We start from the raw sequence: 27,180 nt of genomic DNA, 5'->3' as shown, positions 1-27,180 counted from the left end.
CTCTCTTTTTTATAAATACTACATAACGTTTTCTATAATCCTTTACCATTGTCATATCACTCTATTCATGAGACTTACAATGAATTAATGAAGTCCTAATGATACAAATTCCTAAAGCTACTCAAAATCACCATACAGTTGGTTCTTTCATACTATAAAGTTTATCATATTTTTAAATGTTTATTCACATTTGACTTTGCTGTCTATGTAGAGACCAGTGATTAAGATCCTTCCAAACCTATAGGTTTGAAATTTTTGAAAATGATATGATACAAAAAAAGTCACTTTTAAGCTTTTAGCATTTCCAAAATGCCTTATTATTATCTCAGCCAAGAATTTAAGTAGTGAGAATATTTGTATCAGCACTATACTGGGTAAACTGTATTAATATTTTCATTATAAACCATCAAGTTGTTAGTGTCTATCAACTATAATTTTGTTTTATAACATCAAACTGATTAAATGATTTTTCTAAGGTTATCCAGTAAAACTGGTCTTCTAGGCCTTAATTTTCCTGCCCAATTAAAAACATGACTCAACTTTTGCAAATGAAAGTTTCTAGAACGATTTTTTAATACCCTTATGAAACAACTACCAAGATATCCCATCCATCTACCCATCAACATGTATCTATTTACCATGTATTGATCATGCACTGTAACAGTCATATGCTTGAATAAATCAATATCTGCTTATCTTGTATTCTTTCTTAACTTCTTCCTCTAAACCATTATTGTCTCTTTGTATGCAGCTGTCTCCTGTTCTTTGCAGGGTACTCTTGGTTAATCAGAACTGTATCTGCAATACTGGGATTGATATAGGTACCCTAATTTTTGAGAGACCTTTAAAAAACAGTCTAGAGCAAGATAATATTAAGTCCACATGTTGGAATTCACCTAATCAGCATATAATAAAATATTTCTAGGGAAGCCAAGGGTAAGAGGAGATAAAAGTTATTTAAAAGACAGTAATTGAAAGCTTGTCATGTTAGAATGAACTTCAGCATGGCTCAAAAACTTAATCAGAAGCTCTCAGAGTATTTCAGAGAGGAAGAATGTGACTCAGTAAAAGACTGAAGGTTAAAACTGTAACGGTATAGTGATTTTTAAAGTTTCATAAATAATGTTGAATCAGTAAGTTATTTCAAATTAGATTCAAGCTTAATAATATTTAGAAGTGAGTCAAACCCCCCAAAACTTGAAAGGTTGATGAAAGTCTGCTTAAGAACCTACGGAGTAAATATTCCTTGCTTATGAAACTTACTCTATGCACACCAACATTTCTACACTGTAAAATGGTGTTACACCGTAAGTAGTTGCAATGTATGTAAAGAGTCTGTAGTTTTCAAGCAATACCTTTTTCACCTTCTGAGCTTTTTTAACTGTTGAGTAAAACTGGCAATTTTCCATAGCGTTAACAACGCATTTGTTAACATGCAGGTGGATGGCGAGTTATTTTCCACCTAGGGCGATATTATATGCCATCAATTACTATGCGATACATGGTACTTTGAAAGCTACAAACATCAATGCATGGCATTCATATCAAAATACATTGCAATAAAAAAAAACCTGGAGTGGGAGGGTCCACATGTTGTCCTTGGATGGAAGGATGCACATAACTGCTATGAAGAATTTTCTTTCTATGAAGAATATGCATGAAAGAGTTGAACCAAAGACCAGTTCCAGTTGACCACTGGACTGTGGGGTTCCTAAGCAATTCCATTCTGATCCAGGAGCTGCAGTTCTTGGTCAAACTGAGCACTATCAGTCAGAAAAGAAACAGGAAGTAAACGTTGACCTCTTTTACATCCCTGTCAAGGTATTATATAATCTTTTGCCGTCTGAGGATGATCCAGGAAAAATTAAGCATTTAGGATAAAATAAAGCAAGTTTCTGCATTTGATTTATAAAGCTGCATATGACTTGAATTCCATCACAACATTTTTATATTAAGAATTTTGAGGACCAAATATAATAATAGTCTTGAAAATATTAGAATACCATGAGATGCTTTCTAAAGAGTCCACAGAGAGTTTACAGATGTTGAAATCATGATTTTGACAATTTTAGCAGGAAACTATTCTTCCTTGTACAGTGTTTGATTGGGATGTCAAATAGAAAAATATAATAATGTGACATCATGTAGCTACAGACTACTGACAAGATATTTCACACAGTATAAATTATAAAGAAAACAGTGCACTATAAATAGCCTTTCCCATGTGGTACTATTTGTTCTTTCCATGTGAAATTTGGCCCTTACAGATCTTACAGTTTGGAGGATGTAGAACAAAATGAGAGAGATTGATTATATTTTTTGTACATCGAGGGAATATAGACTGAGATCTGGCCTGGCTGTATTCTTCCTGGATTTCTGATATATCTTTTCTACACTGATGGATGACTATGATATACTTTGCTTATTGGATATAAATGAACAAATTTATGTTCCTGGCTAGCTGTTTGTGGATGCATTTTTTAGGATTTATCAGATCCACTACAAGTCTAAGTACAGAAATATGAGCTAAGAGCCATAAAACCTTTTGTATGTATCTAATGCCATTTTCTCTAAATTTTTTTCTTGATAGCCTTCCTTTTATCCACTCTCTAAGAACATTACTATCCTATGTTCACTCAATTCACGTGAATTATGATTATGATACTTAATTATCTTCAGGTTATGATACTCTTCCTGTCTCTCTTAATGCTTGAAACCCCTTGGGTGTGGGTGGCAGGCAGTATCTCTTTCTCTGATACGTACTTTGAAGTGCTTGGTGATACTCTTTGGACATCTTGTACGTTGACTGAAAAATCTGAAGGTGAGCAGTTGTGCAACCTGGTATTATCTAAATACTGCATGGAATGTATTACCTGCTAGGATAATCATAATTCCTAGTATCTGAATAAAGTATAAACATTTAGATTAAAAAATATAGATATTTAGCTACATAGCTGGGAAGGTATATTTTAGAAATTTTAGCTGTTTGGTATCTTAGAGTTTTGAAATTTCTATCCCCACATTTGGTGAGACTGACATTTAAAAAAAGGAGGGTAGGGATGGCTCTTGTGATGTTACTAAACTTACTATATATATAGATATAGATATATAGGAAGCAGATCATAAAAGTGGTAAACAGAGGCAGAAGAGTGACATGGTATCAGAAGGACTCAGCTCTCCTCTGCTAACCTTGAAGATAAAGGAGAGGGGCTATGACCCCAAAAAAGGGCATATGCTTTAGAAGCTGGAAAATGTAAGGAAACAAATCCTACCCAGATCTCACAGAAAGAAAGTAGCCCTGGCAACACTTTGATTTTAGCACAGTTAAGATCTGTGTCAAACTTCTACCTACAGAAATGCAAAAATAATAGATTGTGTTGATTAAACCACTGTGTTGTGGTAATTTGTTACAGCAGCCATGAAAAACTAATGCACAAGTCAAAGAACTAATCTGGAAGCTGAGTAGTGATAGATAAGTACCTACATGGAGCAAGAGTACCCAAGCATTAGTTCATCAGAGAAGATAAGATGCCTTTGGAAGCTATATAAGCAAGTAAAAGATTCAGCTATTATTTTTTTTTAAAACAAATTACCAAAGGCTGAGTATAGGATAACATGAAAATCTGAAGCCCTAGGGTGCTACAGACATGGAGGGACTTGTGTGTTCTTTCAGGCTTTCTCCTGCACAAACTTTACAGGCAGCCACACAGGAGATAAGAGGAATGCCAAGGAACTTCCTTCTGTAGTACTAGCTTTCGGAGGGGAAAAGCATCTGTGTTGAAATTTGACCAAAACCAACTTCCCTATTTCTCCTATGGAAGGAAAGTTTTAATCTGCAGGAGGAAGAGCAACAAAACCTATCACCTTAGAACACTGGTGGAAACCCCTTAGAACTATATGCTATTTTCAAGAAACATTTTAAATATAAAGACAGATATGAATTAAAAGTGAAAGATGAGAAAGATATGGCATACAGACAAAAAGCAGAATAGATATATTAAATTAAGATGGAGTAGATTCCAGAACAAGGAATATAATCAGAGATAAAGAGCAACATTGCATGATGATAAACAGATAAATTCTCCAAGCAGACACGGCAATCATAAATGTGTATGCACCTAACAATAGAGCTACAAAATAAATGAGGCAAATCTTACAGCTCTGAAAGAAAAAAATGGATATATTCACAACTATAGTTGTAGAATTATTCAACACTCTCAATAACTGATACAGCCAGTAGAAAGAAAATCAGTAAGAACATAGGTGACCTGAACAACACTATTCACCAAATTAACCTAACTTACAGTCAGAAAACTTAACTGAAAGAAATCAGAAAACATACTGTCCAACACCAAGGCAAAAGAACTTTCATCAAAATAGAAAAAAAACGAATCTTAACAAATTTAAAAGAATAAAAAGTATGTCAAGTATATTCTCAGATTGTAACAGAATTAAATTAGGAATCAGTTTCAAAAATAAGTTTGGGCACAGTTAACACAAACAGATGGAAATCCAGAAATACTTTTTGTAAAATGACACGTGAGTAAGTGAAGGACCTATAAGGAAATTTTTAAATGTTTTTTACTAAACAAAATGAAATTTAAAAATTTCAAAATGGATGCAGTTGACATACTGAGAGAGAAATCTATAGCACTGAATGTTTGTATTAGGAAAAAAAGATTAGATTGGTTACTTTAGGGTATACCTTGAAAAACCAGATAAAGTAAAACAATAAACCAAAATAAAACAAAAATAAGTAAAATAATGAAGAATGATAAAGAAATTAATGAAATTTAGAACCAAAAGCACTAAAGAAAACCAATGAAAATAAAACATTTTTCAAAGTGAAAAAAATATTTTATCTTTGAAAAGATGAATAAAATGGATATAACCATAGTTACACTGACCAAGAAAAACAAGACGCAAATTGCCAATACTGTAGTGAAAGTAGGGATATCTCTACAGTCCCCAGACATTAAAAGGAAAAGGAGTATCATGACCCACTCTATGTCCAAAAATTTGAGAAATTAGATGAAATGCTGTAATTCTTTGAAAGATATAGTTTATCAAAGACTAACCAAGAAGTAAATAACCGGAAAGTAAACTAAAAGTGATTTAATTTTAATTTTAATTTTAATTTTAATGCAGTTTGTATGAAGGCCATACAAACTGTGTTGCAACTACTCATCTCTGACATTGCAGCATGAAAGCAGCCATAGAAATGTCATAAATGAAAATCCAATGTAATCCATAAAAAGTGCCTTTAAGTAGTAAGTGAATTTAGCAAGGCTGTAGTATAGAAAATAAACATACTAAAGTCAATTAACAAGTAGAGTGGCCAAGATGGCAGAGTAGGTAGATCTTAAGCTCACCTGCTCCCACAGGCACATCAAAATTACAACTGTTTACTGAGAATTATCACGAAAACTTCCTGAAGATTAGCAGAAAAGACCTACAACTTAGAGATGCAAAGAAGGAAACACAATGAGATGGGTAGGAGGGATATAAATGCATCATTCTGATACGAAAACCAGACAAAGAGATCAAAATTAAAAAAAGAAAACTACAGGCCAGTATCACAGTGAACACAGATAAACATCCTCAACTAATTATTAGCAAACCAAATTCAATAATATGTTAAAAGGCTCATACACAATTATCAAGTGTGATTTATCCAGGGATGCAAGAATGGCTTGATATCCACAATATGGATACATTTTAAATGTGTTTTCCTAAGTGAAAGAAACCAGCCTACAATGCTCCACATTGCATGATTCTGTTTATATGACATCCTAATAAGACACAACTACAAGGATGGAAAACATATCAGTGATTACCAAGAGCTGTAGAGGAGATAATGGGTTACTACATAGGGGGCCATATATAAATGAATATTTGGGACGTTGAAATTGTTCTGTATGATATATGGTGGTCTATCCATGACTATGTATTCATTAAGGCCCATAAAACTGTATACTATACTAGGTGACTTTTCCTGCCACACGATAAAATCAACTGGGATGTCAACAGAAGTCAGGATGTGATCGAGATTATGAAAAGCAAAATAACTATGTCACAAACATATGACATAATTCCACTGAAGGAGATGGGGAAGAAAGTAATTGACCAAAATCACTCTGGAACAGTGTTTTATCTGGATACCATATGGTTAAAGACAAACAGTATATTCTAGTTGGTAATTCTGTTTCTCACAAGACTGAATTTTGGAATTCTGAGAGTAACTTACCTGTATATTATGGTTGAACAAATGAATAACAAGATGGTAGATAATGAGAGCTAAGTTTCTCACACTCAGAGAAAGAACTTACTGTACAAGTAAGTAAGGAGGAATACTAGAATGTACCCTGTAGTGTTGGGTTAGAAATGGAGATCAATATGAAGTAATGTTTAGCTATGGATAAATACAGAAATGCATATAGGTATGTGTTTAGAAATGAGTTAACTTACTTCCTGTGCTTGCTTTCATACATGTTCTCAAAATCTTTGATGAACTTTCCTCTAAGAGGTGGGCATTAATTTGCTTCCCTTTGTGTATGGGCTTGACTTAGTAACTCACTTCTGAAGAACAGAGAATGGAAAGGGAAAGCAGTAACTTTCATTGGAGAAACCAGACAGACACTACCTTAACCAAATGATGAACTTTAGCATCAAGTGTAGTAACTCATCTTGACATCATGTACTACATGATGACAAGGACATTTCTTTTCTGTGATACTGTTCCCCAAATCCATAATCTTAGTCCAAACATGTGAAAATATTAGACAAACTCAATTGAGAGATATTCAACAAAATTCCTTAACAAAGTACTCTTTCAAAGTATCATGAAATACAGGTAGACTGAGCTGTCACAAACTGGAAAATATGTTACAAATAAAGAAAATGCCTCCTGGAACAGAAAAAAAGATGAGTGGAAAACTGGTACAATTTAAATAAAGTCTGCATTTCATTAATAATATTGTATCAATATTAATTTATTAGTTTTGATAGAAGCACAATTGTTATGTAAGATATTAAATTAGGGGAAGATGAATAAAAGGTGTACAGGAAACCTCGGTATTATCTTTGCAACACTACTGTGAATCTAACAAAAATAATTTCAAAATAAATTTTAAAAGAAAAAGGTGTATGTGGAATCCAAAAAAAAAAAAGACAAATGAACTTATTTACAAAACAGAGGCAGACTCACAGGCATAGAAAAACAAATTTATAGTTACTGGGGGGAGGGGGGTGGGAAGGGATAGACTGGGAGTACAAGATTTGCAGATACTGACTTATATATATATAGAATAGATAGGCAAGTTTTTTCTGTATAGCAGAGAGAACTATATTCAATATCTTATAGTGGCTTATGGTGAAAAAGAGTATGAAAATGAATGCATGTGTATTCATGTATGACTCAAGCATTGTGCTGTATACCAGAAGTTGACACAACATTATAAACTGACTATACCTCAATTAAAAAAAAAAAAAACAAAAAGGGAAAAAAATGGTTTCAAATAGTCTATAATGAAATGAATGTGTAAAGAGAAAGATAAGTATCAAAACAAAACCAAAACAATAAATGGCAATAATAAGCATAATCTCATCACAATGCTAAACTACCTGGTGCCATGCTAATAGCAAACATGCAGAGGATTGTAATTCGGTATAGAAGAGAAAATAATATTGTATTGAAAAAGTACATGTTTCTTTAGTGTTATCAGACTATTGGGTGTAATTGATTTGACACGGTCAATTCATTTACATTCATGTGATCATCACCGTTTGAAACATTGAGAAAAAGTTAAGATTAAATCACTGGCACACAAAAAATGTTTGACCTGTTTTCACAGTTAAATACTAAGTATGTTAAAACAGAATACATGGAGAGTATAATAATTACTATCTGTGATGGTCATTTTGAGTTTACATGGTACTCAAGAGATAATTTCAAAATTAAAATACCTATTTAATTTGTAAAATATTTCACTGAAGATTTTAAACTGAAGCACAATTACTAGTGTCAAAACAATGGGAAAATTTCAAATGCTTTATGTGAAAGGATTTTTAAAGGATTACAGGTTAAACCTTAGAGATAGTGACAACACTGTAAAACATCATAGTATATAAATACCAGTGAGAGAATTCTTTTTATGAAATTTTCACTGATAATATATAAAGTATGTGTATAACCTAACTAATTTTCTTCAGTAATGAAGTAATGACTTGTTTTTATTAATTGTAGCCTGCTTTAAAAAAAATTGTGGACCTTTGATATTCTTTCTATGTAACTAAGTTATATGTGAAAGAATTACAGATTAATTTTTGAAATATTTACAGATATCTTGGGTTGACTGTTATTTAGGCAATTCATAAATATTTCACGTTAAAGATAAAATATTTCTATAATATACAGAAACCCCAGAAGAGTCACATCTTAAGAGCAGAATAAAGTTAATCCTAAAGGATAAAACTTTCAAAATCAAGTCTTAAAAGAACAAGTCAATCCAAAAGTAATTAAACTACCTAAAAGTAAAATTTAATGATCTTCAAAAAAATTCAGTTATATGACACATAATATCTAACACTAAATAAAAATTATGAGACATGTGAAGAAGAAAATGTTACCATTAACCGAAAAAGCAAAACGAAACAAAACATAATAGAAATATATCCCAAAATTTCTTAAAATGATAGAAATAGCAGAAAAGAATTTTCAAAAAGTTATTACACATATGGTCAAAAACTTAAAAGGAACCTAAGAAAGAGAAAATATAACAAAAAAAATAGAGCTGATAGAGATAAAGTATCCAAAACTTAAAAAGAGAAATAATCAGGTGGGCTTAATCACAGGTTGGACACTTTAAAAAGACACATCAATGAATTTAGAATTTTCAATGAGTAACGTTAACAATAGCATATTTATTTGAGGGAGAAGTGAGGCTGAACTTTAATCTCATATAATACATAAAAGTTAACTCAAAATAGATCACAGACCTAAATGAAAGATCTTAAACTGAAAACAAACTTATCAAAGAAAATATATGAATATATGTCTCAAATATTTGTCTATAATTCAAATTTAACTAGACTTCCTCAATAGCTGCTAAATCTGGCAAGCCTGAGTTTATGGTTCTGAGCTACATTCTGTATATATATATATATATATATATATATATATATATATATATATATATATATATTTTTCCCTTGAGGAAAACAGTATTTTTCAATCATATAAAACCCTTTCCAATTGTCAGTCAGGAGATATTTTAAACTCATTTCTATCACTGAGGAAATGAAGATTTGTAGAGATTAAGGATTTATAGAGATTAAGGAATTTGCTTATCAGTATATACATTTATGTGACAGAATATGCAAATAAATATCTAAGTGACTCCAAAAGAAAACACTGCTTTCTTCAAGACAAAAGTATATGTGTATATTTATATGTAATTGTTGGAGAAATTAAGAAATGAACTCATCAGAAGATACTTATAGGACAGACTTAAAACTGTTTCCTGGAAAATGACCATTACAGTTACAAAAATGTATATAGCTAAAGCTCATTTGATAAATTTTAAAATATATTGAAATAATCAAAAATAAGATTAAAATAAGAGTAGAGGAATAAAAAATGCACAAACAGTAAAACGGTATATCTAAACCCAATCATAATAATAATTAATTTAATTATTGGTAGAAAAAGTATTAAAAGAAATAGTCACAATGGATAAAAGTGCAACAACATTATGAAAAGACAGGTGACATCTCCATTTTTTGCCTTTCTTTTTTCTTTTTTTTTTTTTTGGTGGGGGGGGGCAAAGACCATATTTTTCCTGTACTTGTGAAAAATGAGGAAAAGATATTAAGCAGGCCATAAATTCACTTCATTAAAAGCAACCTCTCTATTTTTAAGAGTTAAACAGTTCCCTACAATAAAGTGTAACTACAAATAGCATCACTAAGGTTTTTAGGTAAGTTCTTATACTTCTTGAATAGTATTAAGTTTTCTTTTTAGCAGACTGGCCTATTACATTTTTAAGTTAACTGTGATCTAACTCTCATTTGCTTTCCTCCTAATCTGTTCTTTGTGTCTCTTTTTTCTTCAATTTGATATTTTTAAAAAAAGAAACAACATTCAGATTTGTCACATTTACCATACTCTCCCTGTGGCCAGTTGTAAGCCATGGGCGTGACGTCACTGAATGCAGAGCTGGACAATGGTGTGCACAACCAGCTCTCACAGGCCAGTAAAAATGGGCTCCAGAAGACTACTATTCAAGACTATGTATTAAATTATGATGAAGAACTTGCAAATTTACAGTATTTAGACACATCAACATTTTCTAATGACTTGAATTTGGTTATAAGACTGCCACTAAATTACCTAATTCTTATAGATGGAAAGACACAAGGCAAAAGAAATAAATTTTACACAGCTACATAGACAAAACATAACGGAAGTTGGATGGTATGGAAAACAGAGCTCTCAAATGGCATCCAAGATTCCTATTTCCTGATGTACATGCCTTGTACAGTTCCCTGCATTAGAATGTTGTCTGGAAAAGATGCACATGCAACATAAATTTTTTTAATATTCATAATATATATAAATATGATTATATTATATAATGATTATATAATATAAAATATATGATTATATAAATATATAAAGATTATATTAAAAGGAAATTTAAAATGGGGATTAATCTTTTTGAACATCATGGCTTGTTGAATTTTTTATTTTTCTTATTTGTCTCAGGCTAGTATATAACACCCTGAGTTCTGAGAAACACTAAATAATTTTATAAATATAGGTAGAGATTATACAGCCATCATTAGGAAAATACAGTTATTTTTAGATCAGAGAGTTTTCATGCATTTTCCTTTGAGTTAAATTGAAGATTTCATCCATGGTGGCCACAACTTCTAATTAAATCTCACTTTCCTTTTAAGATTTTCCTACACAAATGTCAATTCTGTTAACAGTGAACTCAACCACATATTGAATTTTTTACCTAAGTATACATGTTATGTAAAATTGCTTCTTCCTTATATGTAAATAGACTAGCATAGGGTCTAGGCCTACTTACGTTTTCAAAGAAACTTAGTTTATAGCTATAGGAAATTGTTTCAGTTTTATATTTGTGTTGGAGCTTATCTGTACGGTAGAAAATATTAAGGAATATTTTTCTAATATACAGAGGGAATCCAGCAGAGTCAAAAGCAACTTAACTAATTTCCCTAAAGGTATATCTGGCAAATTTGAGAAAACCAGTACAGCTTTGTGTTGCTTGAAACAAGAATCAGGCTTTCACATTGAGAGTATTAAGGAAGATTTCCTTTTCCGAGGTCAGTTTATCAGTTTATTAACTCTGTCATACCTTCCTTTATTTTTATATTTACCTGTAGGAAAACAAATTTATCTCTTGAATGGAAACTAAATATTCTTTCGGCTTCATTGCATTTAGTACTTTTGTCATCTGGCACTAGAAAAATAACAAAGCAAATACAAATACTATCTTTGCTTTTAAGTAATAAATTAATGATGGATCCACAGATTGTGACAGATTGTGTTCTGTCACAATCTGGACTTAATGAAGTAAGTAAGTGTTTAAAAATATGAAGAGAATGGTCAGCTGCACCAAAGAAGTAATATCTTGATTTATGTGGTCCTTAATGTTATTAACACGATATTAACAAACATTGGGTAATATGTAAGAAAAGTCACTGATTTTGGAATTAAAAAAAAACAAACCTGAGTAATTCTTTGTATTATTTCTGTGTAATCTATTGCTGTGTAATAAGTAACAAAAATTTAGTTTCTTAAAATAATACAAATGCATTATCTCAAAGCTTTCATGAGTTAGGAGTGCAAGGATAGGTTAGCCAGGTCCTCTACCCAGGGATCCTCCAGGCTGAAGTAGAAGTTTCGGCCTGGCTACAGTCTCATCTGGGGCTCATGATTCTCTCCCAAACTCCCTCGTAGCTAGCCAAATTCAGCTTCTCACCGAACTGAATTCCCCATTTAACTATTAGCTGAGGGGGGTCACTCTGCTTCTAGAGGCCACCTTCCAGTTCTTGCCACACAAATCCATCCGCAGTCAGTTTACAACATGGTTGGTTGCTTCTTCAATGCCAATAGGACAATTTCTGTTGCTTCTAATCTTTCTGTTTTTTTTATACCTCTAACCTCTAGATTTTCTTTTAAAAGTTCATCTGATTTAGTCAGGCCCATCAAGGCTAATCTTCCATTTGATTAAAGTCAACTTATTAGGGATCTGAATTTTATCGCCAAATTCTCTTCACCTTTGCCATACAATGTAACTTAATCAAGGAAGTGATAAACTCTATTTCACTCACAGGCACTCAAATGCAGGAGATTATACATACAAGGTATGTACAACTGGAGGTAGGAAACTCAAAAACAATCTTATAATTCTGTTTAACATAGAGTCCAATATCCAATATGTTTTACCTATGTAACATTGAGCAATTTACTTCTTTACTCATCTGTAAAGTTAGGAAATGGTATTATAAATATTTCCTCAAAGAAACTTCTAGCTTTGACATTCTAAAATTCTATGATGGGGAGAAAGTCCAAAACTATTAACACTAACAAGGCACGGAGACACAGAGATTTCTGGCAGCTCACAATGCTCTATGATTGTCTAGCAACAGTTTCAGGAGCTAGCCTTAGATTCAGAAAGTTGTGGGTAAGCAAGTAAATAAAGACATCAAGAGCAAGTTTTTAAATGAATTTAGGGCACACTTTTATTGCCAATCACCCCCTCATGCAACTGCTGTGGGATTCAAAGCATCACATGGGACATTAAATTAGTCACTGAACTATAATCATTATGGAAATTTAGAAATTTGAGAGGTTTGAGATAGCAGTAGTAAAACTGACTAAAACTCCAAAAGTTGACGTAATTTTAATGGCCTCTCATCTAAAATGACAAGCTTATATTGCTATGTAATCTGTCATATTATAAAATTGTATTTCCAAGCTAATAAAATGGTTTATAAAAATTGACTTGAAATATATTAGTAGTAGTATATTAATATTAGAAAGATGCAAGAGTACATAAAACATAAACGCAACAAACTTCTCTAGAGAAAGTGTAGCAGTTGTGCCAGAAAACAGCGTTCTTTAGTAAAATCTAGAGAATGTAAGCTCTACTAGGGAAAAAAAATAAGATGGAATGGGACAGTAGTGTTTTCTCTTCCATTATAACCCTGTTGAAAGTATTCCAGACTTGAAACACCAGAGGGGTTCTTAAGCAGTGCTTCTGAAAACATGACAATGTACACTTTCTTTTTACATGGCATTCCACACAACAGTTTTTCAAATAGTTTCCAAAAGTGTTTTATAGGATTAACTAACTCAAGACAATGTGGCACTGTGTGTGGTGCTTGAAAAATTCACAGAAGTGATCCTGGGCCAACGGATCTTACTCAATCTGGATAGACTGGTGGCCAAAAAGAAAGTACAAATCCTTCAATAATGTAAAGAAAATGGCAGTAATGATCTTCTGGGAGGTCTTTGAGGGGCTTAAGTGGTGACCTGGCAGCTAGCTTTGGTCAGAGTAAAACTAAAACACTAATCCTCCAGGGTTGAATAAGAGCTCTTAGAAAAATTCAGAAGTACTTGAAATAATTGTCCTATTTACAAAGAAATGATAAGGAGGGTTAAAGTGATCATAAAGGCGATGCAGGTTACCAGGTAAATACCCATAATGGTGAACTCCCTTTATTCACACTCCACCAGTCTGACTCTCAAAAGGGATTTGCTGTCTGACTGCCAAATTTACTGGTCTTGCTGTTAAAGGAGTTTTGACTTAGAGGGAGGTAGAAAGCTTGAAATGCTTTACAGTGTGTTCTGCTGTTCTTAGAAAAGGCAGGCGGTCACAAGATGTGAGCAGCACAATGCTACAACTGGACTTCCAACAGTCACCCTAACATCAATCACTTAACTTACTGAGATATTTCAGAAAAAAAGGACATGAGCTCTTGCTCTGGTGCTATCCAAGGTCTCTAGATTTTCCATCGCTGATAGGAAAGTCAATTCACTAAGTTATTCTCCTTTTCAATCTAATTGATGAAAAGTTATTTAAGAGGAGAAACACTTGATGCATTTAGAAACTCAACGAAAAACTGGTGTAGTGTGAAGAATAGGCACTTGGGGGCTTATAAACCGTGTTAAAAATAACAGGAAGTCAAAAGAACTGGCAGTCTGAGCATAAATCTGGGCTCTTCTAGATCCCGTTTGACATTCGGCAAATTAATTTACCTGCTCTGAACCTTGGCCTCTATAACAATCTAACAAATGATTAAGTATTACATAACAAAAAATACCTCTTTCACCCTGCTAAAACCGTAAACCACCCAGCACTCAATTTTCTCATTTGTCTTTTCTCCACAACTCTTATCATCATTACATTCAATAGTCTGCCTACTTATTTTGTTTACTTTTGACTTCTCTTCCCCAGAGATGTAAGCTCCTCAAGAAAAGGTGTTTCTGTCTGTTTTGCCAACAGCATTATGTCTAGGGACTAGAATATTACCTAACACATAGTAAGGGATCATATTTATATTTGTTGAACAAATAAATCAATTCTTGTTTCAAAGGATCTTGTGGGAACAAAATGAAATGATTTATGTAAAGGATCAAGTCCACAGCACCTAAAAAATATTAGTCCTTTCTTTCACACTCTTAATAGGTCTTTTCTTTTTAAGCATACATAGGGATCTGTCTCCTTGTGAGTTCTGAGAATGCAAGTACTTCTTTTCTCTAATTTATTTATCTCTATATACCTATCACATGGCAAAGGGCTTGGCATATTATTCAATAATTATCAAGCTGAATTAATGAGTGAATAACATTGTAATATGATTGAAAAACACGTGAGGGATACCTAAAGGCACAAAGTGCATCCTTCTAGTGAATGAGGTAATATAATTATTATTCAGCAAATCATTATTGGCAAAATCTCTATAGCTAGAGGTTAATTCAGAAGATTTGGGATTTCACAAAACAATGCAGAATATTTTGTAAGTCATTTTAATCTTTTTCATTTAACCTATTTTTCCCAAAAAGGCATGTATTGTGTTCCATTTGTGTTGATTCCATAAATAATTATCACAGTCCATTATATATATATATATATATGTATTTTCCTTGTAGAAAAAGTTACCAAGATACATTTATAATCTGGAAACATCATTTTTCTTCCTTTGAAACCAATCTGCTGAAATTCAAATACTAGAAACAATATTGTTTTATTAACTGCTATAACCAGACTATACCTACTGAACTTTAATGATGACAGAGGAAAACTGAAGAGCCATGGTTTCAACTAGATTTGTCTCTTTGGTTAAGACACATGCTAGGGGGATTTCACATTCTCAGCTGCAGCTGCTGACAGAAAATTCAAAACAGAAGACATTATAGTCTCTAAAGAGCATGGCAGCATTGCTGGTGTTCCAGACAGTCTTGAACATAAAAAGAGATACATTAACATAATGAATAAAGCATTAAGATCGGTTCAAGGCTGGCACCCCTCAGAGGTTCTAAGATTTGGAAACTTGGAATCAGTGAAGTCTAACAGCAGTTAAGAGACTAGGGAGCTGCTCAGGAGCAGAAATCCAATTTGGATAGAGGAGGTTAAAAGGTTGTAATATGTTAGAGAGGTAAATGGGAAAGATTAACAGGATCTCGGTCGCAGAAGTGCTAAAATTCTAGACAGTTCTCTAAGAAAGGGGTACAAGGAAATGGAGTAAAATTCAGTTATAAGGACAGAAGCCCCAAGTCAGTTAGCAACAAGAGTGATTTTGCTGATTCCAAAGTGTTCTTCAGTTATGAATAATTAACTCACACTGAGTTTTATACTAGGAAGAGCCTGAAATGGGAGTAAAACTGTCATAGCTTTAGCATAGTAAGCGCTCCTATTGCATGAAGTCCAGAAAGCTTAAAAGATATGGCCAATCTTACATATATCATTTAGAAAAAATGAAACTGTGAGTCTCCAAAGAATCAGTGAAAGAAAAAGTTTTATGCTATTAATGTAGATTTTCTTTAATCACATTTGTATAAATGACATTAAAATTTATTTTGAAGTAATTTCAAACTAGTTACAAAATTAATACAAATAGCTTTCTCCCCCCCAAGACATTTGAGAGTAATCTACTGACAAAATGGCCCATCTCCACGTAATACTTCAGTGTATAAATTGCACAAACAAGGATGTTACTCCATGTACAGACAATAAACCATGAGAATTAAAAAATAAAGTTGGACACATTATTACTACCTAATCTAGCTAATCCTTGTTGCCAAAAGCCTCAATGATGTTGTTTACAGAAAAAGCGCCAGCTTCAGGTCATCTGTACTAATTTGTTATGTCTCTTTATTATACTCCAGTCTGAACCTCTTAGTCTTTGACATTCATGATCTGAGGACATTTGTATTTGCATAAATAATTTTGCAGAATATTCCTCAATATGGGTTTATCTGAACAGTCATCATTAGCAGTTTCAGGCTGTGCGTTTTCGATACATTTGTCACAAGTGTCATGCTCTAGTCTTTGACTTGCATCTTATCAGGTCCCACACGATTTCAATTTTTAAGAAGTTAATTTTGTTTGCTTGATTAAATCAATGGTTGCCAGCTTTTCTTTGTTGTGAGATTACTGTATTTTCTTCATTTTGATGAGAAATAAAGTCTATATAAACATCCTATTTCTGAAAAATTTTTATCTCCACTGCTTTTACTTAACTGAATTATTACTACGATGGTTATCTAATAGTACTTTTCTAATCCCAATATTTTTTCTACAATTAAATGTTGTATTTTTATTGTAAACAATATCTTTCTATTCATTGATTCATTCACTTCTATCAGTATGGACTCATAAGATGCTATTTTATTCAACAGGTTATTTATTTTGACATACAAATTACTCTAGGTTTTGTTATGTAGGAGCCTCATCAAAATGAAGTCTGTTTTTTTGACGTTTCCATCATTCTTTGATCTGTCTTTTCTCTAAGAAGCCTGGCTTCCTTTTTGTGGGAACCATATTTAGAAATCAAACATACCGCTAGCTACTCATCAGTTTTGGAAAGAGTTAGAGAACGCATGTATAGATACACACATACTTTAATATCTACAGTTAGTTCTCTTTACATATTTAAATGTTTACACCAGTGGTTCTAATTCTAATCCAATACTGCAGGATTCATCCTAGTGGTCTTCCTTTTCCTGTCTCTGTCCCCTTTTTCTGACAACGATAAAGCTGGTTCCCATTATTCTCAACATAATTACTTATTATTTTAGTCTCTGGAGTATGGAACCAATCTCTAATGGCCATTACTGTCTCCTCACCCCCATTAGCATCTCTGCTGGCTGCCTGAGCTGTGACACCTCATGCTGGGCCTTGCCTCCCCTTTACCCTTCTACCTTCTCACCCAACCCTCCCTCTCAGGAGGCTGCCTATCTGTCTCAGCCATCACCAAATTATTTTTAATTACATTTTTAGGTCATCTTTAATAAAAACTGCTATTCCATCCTGACTTTAAAAACACGGTAATTCTCCCATGCTGGTTCTCTCTAGGGTGTCACTTCTTTATTTAACTACTACTCTGCTTTTTTCCCCCATCTTTCTTGGGATTTTCAAAGGGAAGCCAGTTACACACTGACATTTTTATTCTTCAATTCTGATGACAAGTTTACTGCAAAGAGAATATAGCTACAAAGATCTAGCTAATCCAAGCATAGTAAAACTATTCCTTGAACACTGAGCAGTGCTCTTCCCTCAAGCTTTTAGAATTCTGTCTACCACATCCAGAGAGTTGCATTAAGAACTAATAAAGCTCTATATGCAGACATATACCCACCCACATACACACTTACACTGAAATACATATGCATTTACAGAGAAGTTCTTGCCCACCTCCCATAGTTTTCATCATTCTTAGAATGATACCTGCAACATTTTGGCACTGCTAAAAGCCAACACTTCATAATATTAATATAAGCCATCCATTCTCAAGTGGAATGCTTTTGTCTCAAAGAAAAAAAGAAGTGATTCTTATGGTGAAGAAGAAATTACAACTTTTTAATGTATAAAGCACAAATATGCTTACAGTATATACACACTGGCACATACCCATATACACACACTATACCTGTGGTATTCAAATACCATGGGAAAAGTTATTAGAAGAAATGTGCAATAAAATGAAAGTCTCCTTAGGAGGGCAATAATGGAAAAGATTTGAGACCTACTACTGTGTGCCTATCACTTTACAGAGGCATCTCTGTCATCATCAAGTAAAATACCATCTTGGTTGAAAATTCACCCATGCCCTGTGACCTCCTGGGCCTGCTGTCATAGCACTGGAGATGGTCTAAAGTGTTTCTGTGAGCTACAGGTCATTTAATTCTTTCACAGGTAACAGACTAACCTTGAAGTTTTCTAGTTTTCAAAGACACTCTCTTTGGGTAACCCTATATCTAGCATTGCAACTCCTTAAGAGGTGGTCCTGTGTTAAATGTTAGTAATTCCCTAACTAGGGAGATCAAAAATTAGTTAGTTGGCTAGTTATTTAGCTGGTTTGTTTACTCATCTATTCAGATATATATTGGACAGGAGCTTGATGGTAGATCACAATTATATTCAAATCTGGAATCTCAAATTCTCCTAAAGGCTATGGTATGGTTATTACAAATTAGTAGCACATCAGATATCAATCTCAAACTTCTAATACTCAATCACTCCTTCATTACAGAAAGCCTACCGGGCATTGAGCCAGGCTATGAGATTACAGGTTTAAATAACACACAGTTCCTGCTCAGGATTTTTACCATATAACAGCAGATACTATGCAAAGGAGAAAAGCAATTACTCATCACTTACATGAGGCGACCAATATATTCCTGCATGATATATAGATTAATAAAAAGTAATTTCATCACCCTCTTGTCTTATTGTAATTAATTTACGTTATGTTATTTTCCTACAATATTACATCTGCAATATTAAGGATATAGAATGGAATTTATAAAAGCAATAATGTGGAACGGAAGCATATACTGTATCTTTGTTTACAGACAGCTTTGTTATGATACCTGTGGTCAGAGTATCATAGAATTTTATAGCTGGCAAGGATACTGGTTGGTCTATTCACAAAGTGAAGTATTTTATCTTTAGAAATATCTCCTTGTAGCACTATAAGGAGCTATTTGCTTAAATATCAATCAAACTAGCTTCTGGTACTACAGCAGAAGAAAAAAGGTGGACAGACGGCAGTTTTCTGTGCTAATTTTGAAAAAGTTGTATACTACACCAAGAGTAAAGTAATACACAATATACAATAATCACATAAACCCTAGACCTAAAGCAATGCTGGCTAAACAATAAACACTTTTGTCAATTTTCAGAGTTTAGAAAATTATGGACACAGGGCTTACAGATCCAAAATTTGTTGAACTTTCTGTGACTGAAACAAATTTTTCAAAGCACAATATAAAACTGTGAGTCAGAAAAGATTTGAAGCATACTCTTCCTTAAGGTAATATGATTTAGAAAGTGGTTTTACCTTCAGACTTATTGTTTTGGGGACACAAGAGGAGATACAGAAACATCTAGTATGCACAAAAAGTTTTTTTTTCCTGAATCTTTCTCCTTATATCTGTGGTTGTTTAAAAAGTTTACACTTTTTGAAAAATACCATATGAGATCACTCATATGTGGAATCTAAAGACTCATGGACAGAGAATACAGACTTGCGGTTACCAGGGGGGTAGAGGGTGGGAAGGGATAGACTGGGATTTCAAAGTTGTAGAATAGATAAACAAGATTACACTGTATAGCACAGGGAAATATACACAAAATGTTATGATAAAATCACAGAGAAAAAAAATGTGACAATGAGTGTGTATATGTCCATGAATGACTCAAAAATTGTGCTGAACACTGGAATTTGACACAACATTGTAAAATGATTATAAATCAATAAAAAATGTTAAAAAAAAAGTTTACACTTTTTATTGGTAATTGAAAATTACCAATGCACAAGAAGAATTTTGATCTGTCATTCTATTAAATGGAGGATAGTATGAAAGGAACGCTGAACACTCTGACACTGCACACTGAATAACATCTGAGAAAGCATCACTGTAAGCAGGTCAAGCAGATGTAACTGGAATCTGGTTTTATCCAGGCTAAAAGCAATGACTACTCAAAACGACTTAAAAGCTATTGAAACTAAATGTTATAAATTAGTTGATCTTTTTAAAATTAAAATTAGGTTTTAACATTTCACTGAGATTAATGTCTCCTGAAATTATATTCAATTTCAGGTAAATATTGTGCCTTTGATATTACTGAATTCACATAAGAACTTTAATTTTTATGTTGAGGTGTAACTGGCATACAACAATACTAGTTTCAAGTGTACAACATAATGATTCGATATTGGCATATACTGCAGAATGATCAACACAACGAGCCTAGTTAACAGCTGTCATTATACATACTTACAGATGTTCCTTCCCTTGTGGTGAGAACTTTTAAGATCTACTCTCTTAGCAACTTTCAAATATGCAGTACAGTATTACTAACTATAGTCACCGTGCTGTACCTTACATCTTAACTTATTTTGTAAGTAGAAGTTTGTACCTTTTGACTCTTTTCACCCAGTTTGCCTACCCCCTATCCCCACCTCTGGCAACCACCGATCTGCCCTCTGAATGATGTAAGAACTTTCAAATGCTGAGTAATACCGTCCATTTAAAAACCTTTCTTAAAAAAAGAATGGAACATGAATAAATAATTAATAATGACATAATAAAGCCACAAATAGGCAAAAAAGAGTAGAATTATAATCACAAAAACTTACAATTTCCCTATATTTATAATATATATTACATAATAATATAATTATAAAGAGAGAGAGACAGAAAACCATCCCAACATTCTTAGGAACTATGCTGACTTCTGAAATTGGTGACTATCACAGGGCTAGATTCTGCAGATTTTAGAAAGAGGAAGTGTCACTTTTCATAGACCTCTTCAACAGATACCAGGTTCATTTTATGAGTTCAAAGTACAAAGTCTTCTTGAATACTTAACAACAGGAAGATTAAATGAGGACTTAAATTACCATTGTAAATTCAATTTCCATAATTGATAAATAAATTTAGCCCTATTATAACCAATCTTAGAAACTAGTTACAGAATTCCAGTCAATGTGATGGAGTAAGCTGATGTGGAAGAACTCACCTTATGTTTAAAAATGATAGTTGTTGTCTACAATCTTTTAAAAGTGTGTATATATAACTGAGTCTGATACCAAGAGAGCAAATATCCTTGTGCTAGAAATGAGGAGGAGAATATCAGGCAGTACTTACTCATCACAAAAGCCCAGGAGAAGATAAGAAGTCAGGGCTCAGGTTACAGATGCATCAGTGAGATAGAGCTTAATTATCTGAATAAAGACAAAAATGATACAGAATGGGGACTCAACAACAAAAACAGAAACACCAAATTGGATCCACCACTTTAGAAAGCAGCAAGAGTATCTGCCATCTTATAACTTTAGGTGAAAGCTGCCATCCCTGAAAAACTGGAGCTTCATGCCAGCACCTCGCTATAGGGTCCAAATTTACACTATGAAAAGTAAGAGAACAGCATAAGCACCAATCCAGACCCATATGGCCCTGGCAGTGGTGAACATTAAACTGTCTTCTAGAGTTCATCCCACAGTTCAGGGACACAGCAATCCCATGGAAAGCAATGCCTGTGAAGCTAAACTCAGAACCAAAGATTTTAAAACATGGCAAAGAAATGAACTGTCACAGAGAGTGAAGGGTTGGAAAAAAAAAACAAAACGCTAACTTGACCCTCAAAAGCTAAACATTAGAAAAAAATCTTTAAGGGATATCAAAATTGGCTTATTTTGCTCTAAGAGAAAGAAAAATTCAGGCAGATTTGAAAAGGAACCAAATAGAAATTACAGAAATGAAAACTGCAGTCACTGAAATTAACAATAAAAATAAAATAAAATCTTAAGCTATAGTTTGAACTGTGGACTAGCCATAGTTGTATAAATAATGAACTGTAAAAACAATTTGAGTTGTCACAGAGAAAACAATGAATAATATAAAAGATAATTGAGACATAGAAGACAGAAGGAGAAAGTTCTAAGAAAGGTGATAATAAAAAAGATGGAGCAAATATGCATTTCCAGGGAACGAGGGCTTGAATTTTAGGTAATTTTTCTAAGATGGTGGTGATGATTTCTTAAAGAAAATAGATCAAAGTATTATTTTAAGGTAATCTGAATCGAATTCAAGGAGAAGCAAAATGCCTTCTACCTGCTTCTAATATTTTATTGAGTTTTGTCTTTAAATAAAATGCTATTAAAATAATCCTATCTATTATTTCTAAAGGTCTTGGTATATGTCGAGCACTTTAACAAGCACTTTAAATTTATTTATCTCCTCCAATCCTGGTAATACCTACATAAGATAGGTACCATTTTTGTCTCTCTTGGTACCGCTAAGGAAACTGAGGTTTAGAGGGAGCTGAGTAACTTGCAAAAGCTTTAGACAATTCATGGGTGGACTCTAGATTCCAACAGTGGTTATCTGGCTCCAGTCCATGCACTTAGCAACTGTCCTATTCTGCCATTTTAAAAGAAAGAAATTGCAGGTTTAAATATGCTGAAGCAAAAGATTTTAAAGCAAACCAAAAAGAAATAAAACTTCCTGGCCAAAATTTTAAAATCCTTGTCTGTAGAATACAGATATCCTACTCAAGCCACAGTGGTTTTAATGTGTCTTGCTTAACAGACATCTGAATCTCTCTATGAAGCTCCCACTATGTGATCCTAAGAGTCAAAAAGCCCCTAAATTTATCTGATAACCTTGATAGCTGAAACAAATGTTTTTACTGTGACAATCTAAAAACCTCAAGTTCTCTTATAAAACCCTCTGCCTTCAACCTCATCTCAGTACAAAGTGTGTTTTAAGCTGTAACTGACTTCTTTCAGTTTTCAAGATTTACATTATTTGCCTGCTCAAAGGACAAGATAAATAAGGAGAGTAATAGATTTTAAGCCATAGACTAAAATAACTGTCCATGAGCCCAGACAATATAAATAAATAACTGAATTATTGAATAAAGGTGGAGAAGGGATAGCTCTTTTGTACAGCAGAATTCCTAAATCATCATTAGGCAAACAGCACAGTCCTAACTGCTATAGGCAAGAACCATCAACAGATGGTGAACTGGTGGGTTAAAGGATAAGAAACAAGAGATTTGCATAGTCTCAAAGTATTTCTTGACAAGACATTTATTAATTCCAAGGAGATAAGTAACTTTACAATGGAAAAACCCAGAAGACATCGTCTTAACAAAGTCACCAATATTGTCACTGTAATGAGACATATCTACACCATGTGCTTCCCAATATGATGAACTGAGAAGGGCACCAGTTACTTCTACAGTATTTTAGCCAAAACTCAAGAACAAAACCATCATGAGAAAATATTAGACTAACCAAACCTGAAGAACATTCCACAAAATAACTGGCCAGTACTCTTCAACAGTGTCACGGTCATGAAAAACAAAGGCAATCTGATGAATTGTCACAAATTGGAGAAGACTAAGAACACATGGCAAGTAAATAAAATCTCAGATTGAATCCTGGGACCAGGAAAAAAAAACACATACAGGTAATTCCAATACTGTCTCTACTGTAGTTAGCAGTATTGAATCAATGCTGATTTCATTGCTTAAATAATTCTATGTAAAACACTTTTTGTAAGTCTAAAATTATTTCAAAGCATAAAGACAATAAAGGATAATCATTCAATTGGAATCATTATATTCCATTAGATAATATTTGGTATTTGCTAGAGAATTCTTTCCCTCCTATGACCCTATGAACTATCATTTATTCACTAATTTATTGCCTTTGTCTTGATACAACCATACATTCACACAATTATAGCTATCCCTACAGATTTCTTTTGAAATCTGATTAAATTTTATTAAATAAATATCACTGCTACTCACCATAGATCATGCCTATACAGAGTTGCCTAAGTGAAAAGCCATTTGACTTATGTGAAAAGCCATTTGACTTATTAGATCTATGCTTAGAGATGCTCTAACACAGTAGTTTTCAACTGGGAAAAATTTTCCTACTGAGGGGATGTTTGCCAATTCTGGAGAAATTTTGTTATGACCAGGGTGGGAGTGCTACTGGCCTTTTTAGATGCTGTCAAAAATTCTACAATTCACAACATAGCCCCACAACAAAGAATTATCCTATCCAAAATGCCAATCATGACAAGGTTGAGAAACTGCTCTAGCTACTCACTGTTTAACTCTTTGAGGTGCTTATGTGTCCGCCAAATTGATGATATGTATCATGTGTCATGTATCATATGTCATGCCATCTCTAATATATGTACCAAATCTAGTGAAAAGCAGTACAGCTGTATTTGCATGGTAAGAAAACAGAAAATAAACAAAAATTTAGTTGAATTTGTATCAGAAAAGGAGGCAGTATGTGACTTAGCATGCATGGACATTTCATTTTCATTTTTTTTCTTTGCTTTTCCTTTTTTAAGGTGACAGTAGTGTTGTTTTTCCAAGCCAACTCTTTGCATTTCAGTGAATACAATGTTATAAACCAGCATCCTGAAAGCTCCATTAGGAGCATTAGAGGACAGAAATAACTTGCCACACCTTCACTGTATCCATTTTAGTGACTCTAGGGTTTTTTTCACTGACTAGCAAAAGTCAATCTCTTTCAGGAGTTTCTGATTCTTCTGTTTTTTGGTAAGTTTGGATATACCCTCTTTACAGTGCATATCCAATTGGTTCTTTAAAATTGGTCCTCTCAGAAGGCTGCAAAATACACTTATTGTGATTATAATTTCGGGATTCAGAGTTCCTGGGTTCATATTCTGCCTTCTACTATGCATTAGCTGTATATCCAAGGGCAAATTAATTTTTATACTATATCTTTCTCACATGTAAAATTTAAAAGTAATTCCACGTCCTAAGGTTGTAGTGAAGATAGACTATAAATCGCTGAGAATACTGCTTGACACATTAAAAGCTCTACGCAAGTTATTGATGCTTCACTATTATTATTATTATTGTTATTACTATTATGATTACTATTACTACTCAGAAGGAGGCCACTCCTTCCTTGCCAAGTAGCTAGGATTGAACTCAACATGTAACAACTCTCTTAAAGATTGTTTCATCCACAATGTCCTTCTGGAGCCTGTCCAAGCAAATGTGAAGAACTGGTATGTTTTTCTTCAGGCTATCAGGGTCCATCCATACCTTTTCTTAGTAGAGATTTTCTTTTTCCATAAAAAATTTTAAAGAGTTTTCCTTAATTCTCTGCAGGCTCCTGAGGTTCAGATTACCTGGAGACTTGTTCTGGACTTCCCAGGGCCTTTCCCAGAGATGGATACACTTATCATTAAGATTAGATAGTGCCATTTTGATGATTATAGCTAAAATGCACCATAACCATGGAGATATTTTGGACTTGCATGAATAATACCATGTATTTATAAGATGATCTCAAATTTATAGTTGCATAAAATTTGAGCCACACAAGATGTTTAAAGATTCAATCCCATAGTATTTTGAATTTGTTTCGAAGCTGCCCATCTGGGATCTTCATTCTGCCTAGAAATAACCCCATTTACCTATTTCTAAACTGAAACATTTGTTAAAACCTTTACTTGGGGAACCTGAGCCTATAAAACCTGATCTTGTTCTAAATGCTATAATTAAAATGCAATTATTCTTGTCTAAAGAGGGATACATTAACTAAATGCATGCACTTCTATTCTGCAGGTTACATCCAGAATGAAATCAAAATCCTTTTTTTTAAAAAGCCAAGCCCCTTTCTATTTTTGTGAAAAAAATACATTATTTTCTTTCCATTTTGACTGTTTTTGTTACATAAATTGAAAGACTATAATGACTATCATTTCCATTAGTAGTCTGGAGAATTGTATAATTTGAAATATGTTCTTAAGTTAGGCACAGATTTTTAAAGTTCATTCTAAGTAAAGTCTGTCCTTTCTTTCACATTTTTGCTTCTTAGTTTCATTGTGCACACCAGAGGATAAAACAGGAAGACATAGTGCAGTACATCTGAAACCAGTACCACAATTACTGCCACTTTTGTAGGAAAGAAGTGAAGGAGATAATCTGTTCAATAATGCCCATCAAAAGAACCTTAACAGCGTCTTTTCAGTGTTGTTAATAAATATGCAAAATACTTATGAAACTGATTTAATGTGTTATGCAAGTAAATATCATCTTAGTTCAGGCTGTTATAGCAAAGCACCACAGACTGGGTGGCTCATAAGCAACAGAAGTTTATTGCTCACAGCTCTGGAGGCTGAAGGTTGGAGATCGGGGCTCAGCACCATGCTGGTTCCAGGGAGAGTCCATTTCCTGGTGGCAGACTTCTGTTTTTGTGTGCTTACATGGAAGAAAGGTACCATTCCCATTTATCAGAGTTCTGGTTTTATTATCTCGTTTCTTCCCAGTAAGCCCACTATCAAAATCATCACATTGGGATTAATGTTTCAACAAATGAATTTGGGGAGGCATAAACATTCAGTCCATTGCAAATGTACTATGCCAAGTATCATGGTAAGTCACAGTTTTCTTTACCAGGAGCTTAGATACTGGAGCAGAAAAAAAGTCCATAAAATTTTAATAAGCAAAAGTAGGTTATTTTGGGATTTAATATTTCTCTATGATGCAAAGATCAGGAACAGATAGGTTATCACTTAAAGTACAATTTTGTTGTGACCAGTGTAATGTTCTTCAATATTTTACATTCTTTGTCCAAGCTCCTGGTTGAGCATTTTGTGTGGACTACACAGATTTTATTTCTGAAACTTTCTTTAAAATATGTAAGTAATAATAAAATAAAGCAAAGCCATCTATCTAATTCAATTTTGTGACACACTCTTTAGAATCCTCTGTGTCCACATGCTTTTTCTGATGGACAGTACGCTGACAGTAGTTAAGGAGCCCGAGCCACATTTATATAATCACAGCTGCCCTCTGCACGGCATTTATTGGTCTAGGTGTATGTTCTGATTTGTTGTGCTCAAGT

General features: G+C 33.4%; 1 protein-coding gene across 1 annotated transcript in view; it reads right to left on the bottom strand.

Moving 5' to 3' along the window:
• Positions 1-27,180, bottom strand: part of LOC140700362 (uncharacterized) — a 257,989-nt gene that overhangs the window by 57,773 nt on the left and 173,036 nt on the right. The window lies entirely within an intron of this gene.

Source organism: Vicugna pacos, chromosome 12 (assembly GCF_048564905.1).
Source record: "Vicugna pacos chromosome 12, VicPac4, whole genome shotgun sequence".
Lineage (NCBI taxonomy): Eukaryota > Metazoa > Chordata > Mammalia > Artiodactyla > Camelidae > Vicugna > Vicugna pacos.
This window is presented reverse-complemented; position numbering and strand designations above follow the sequence as displayed.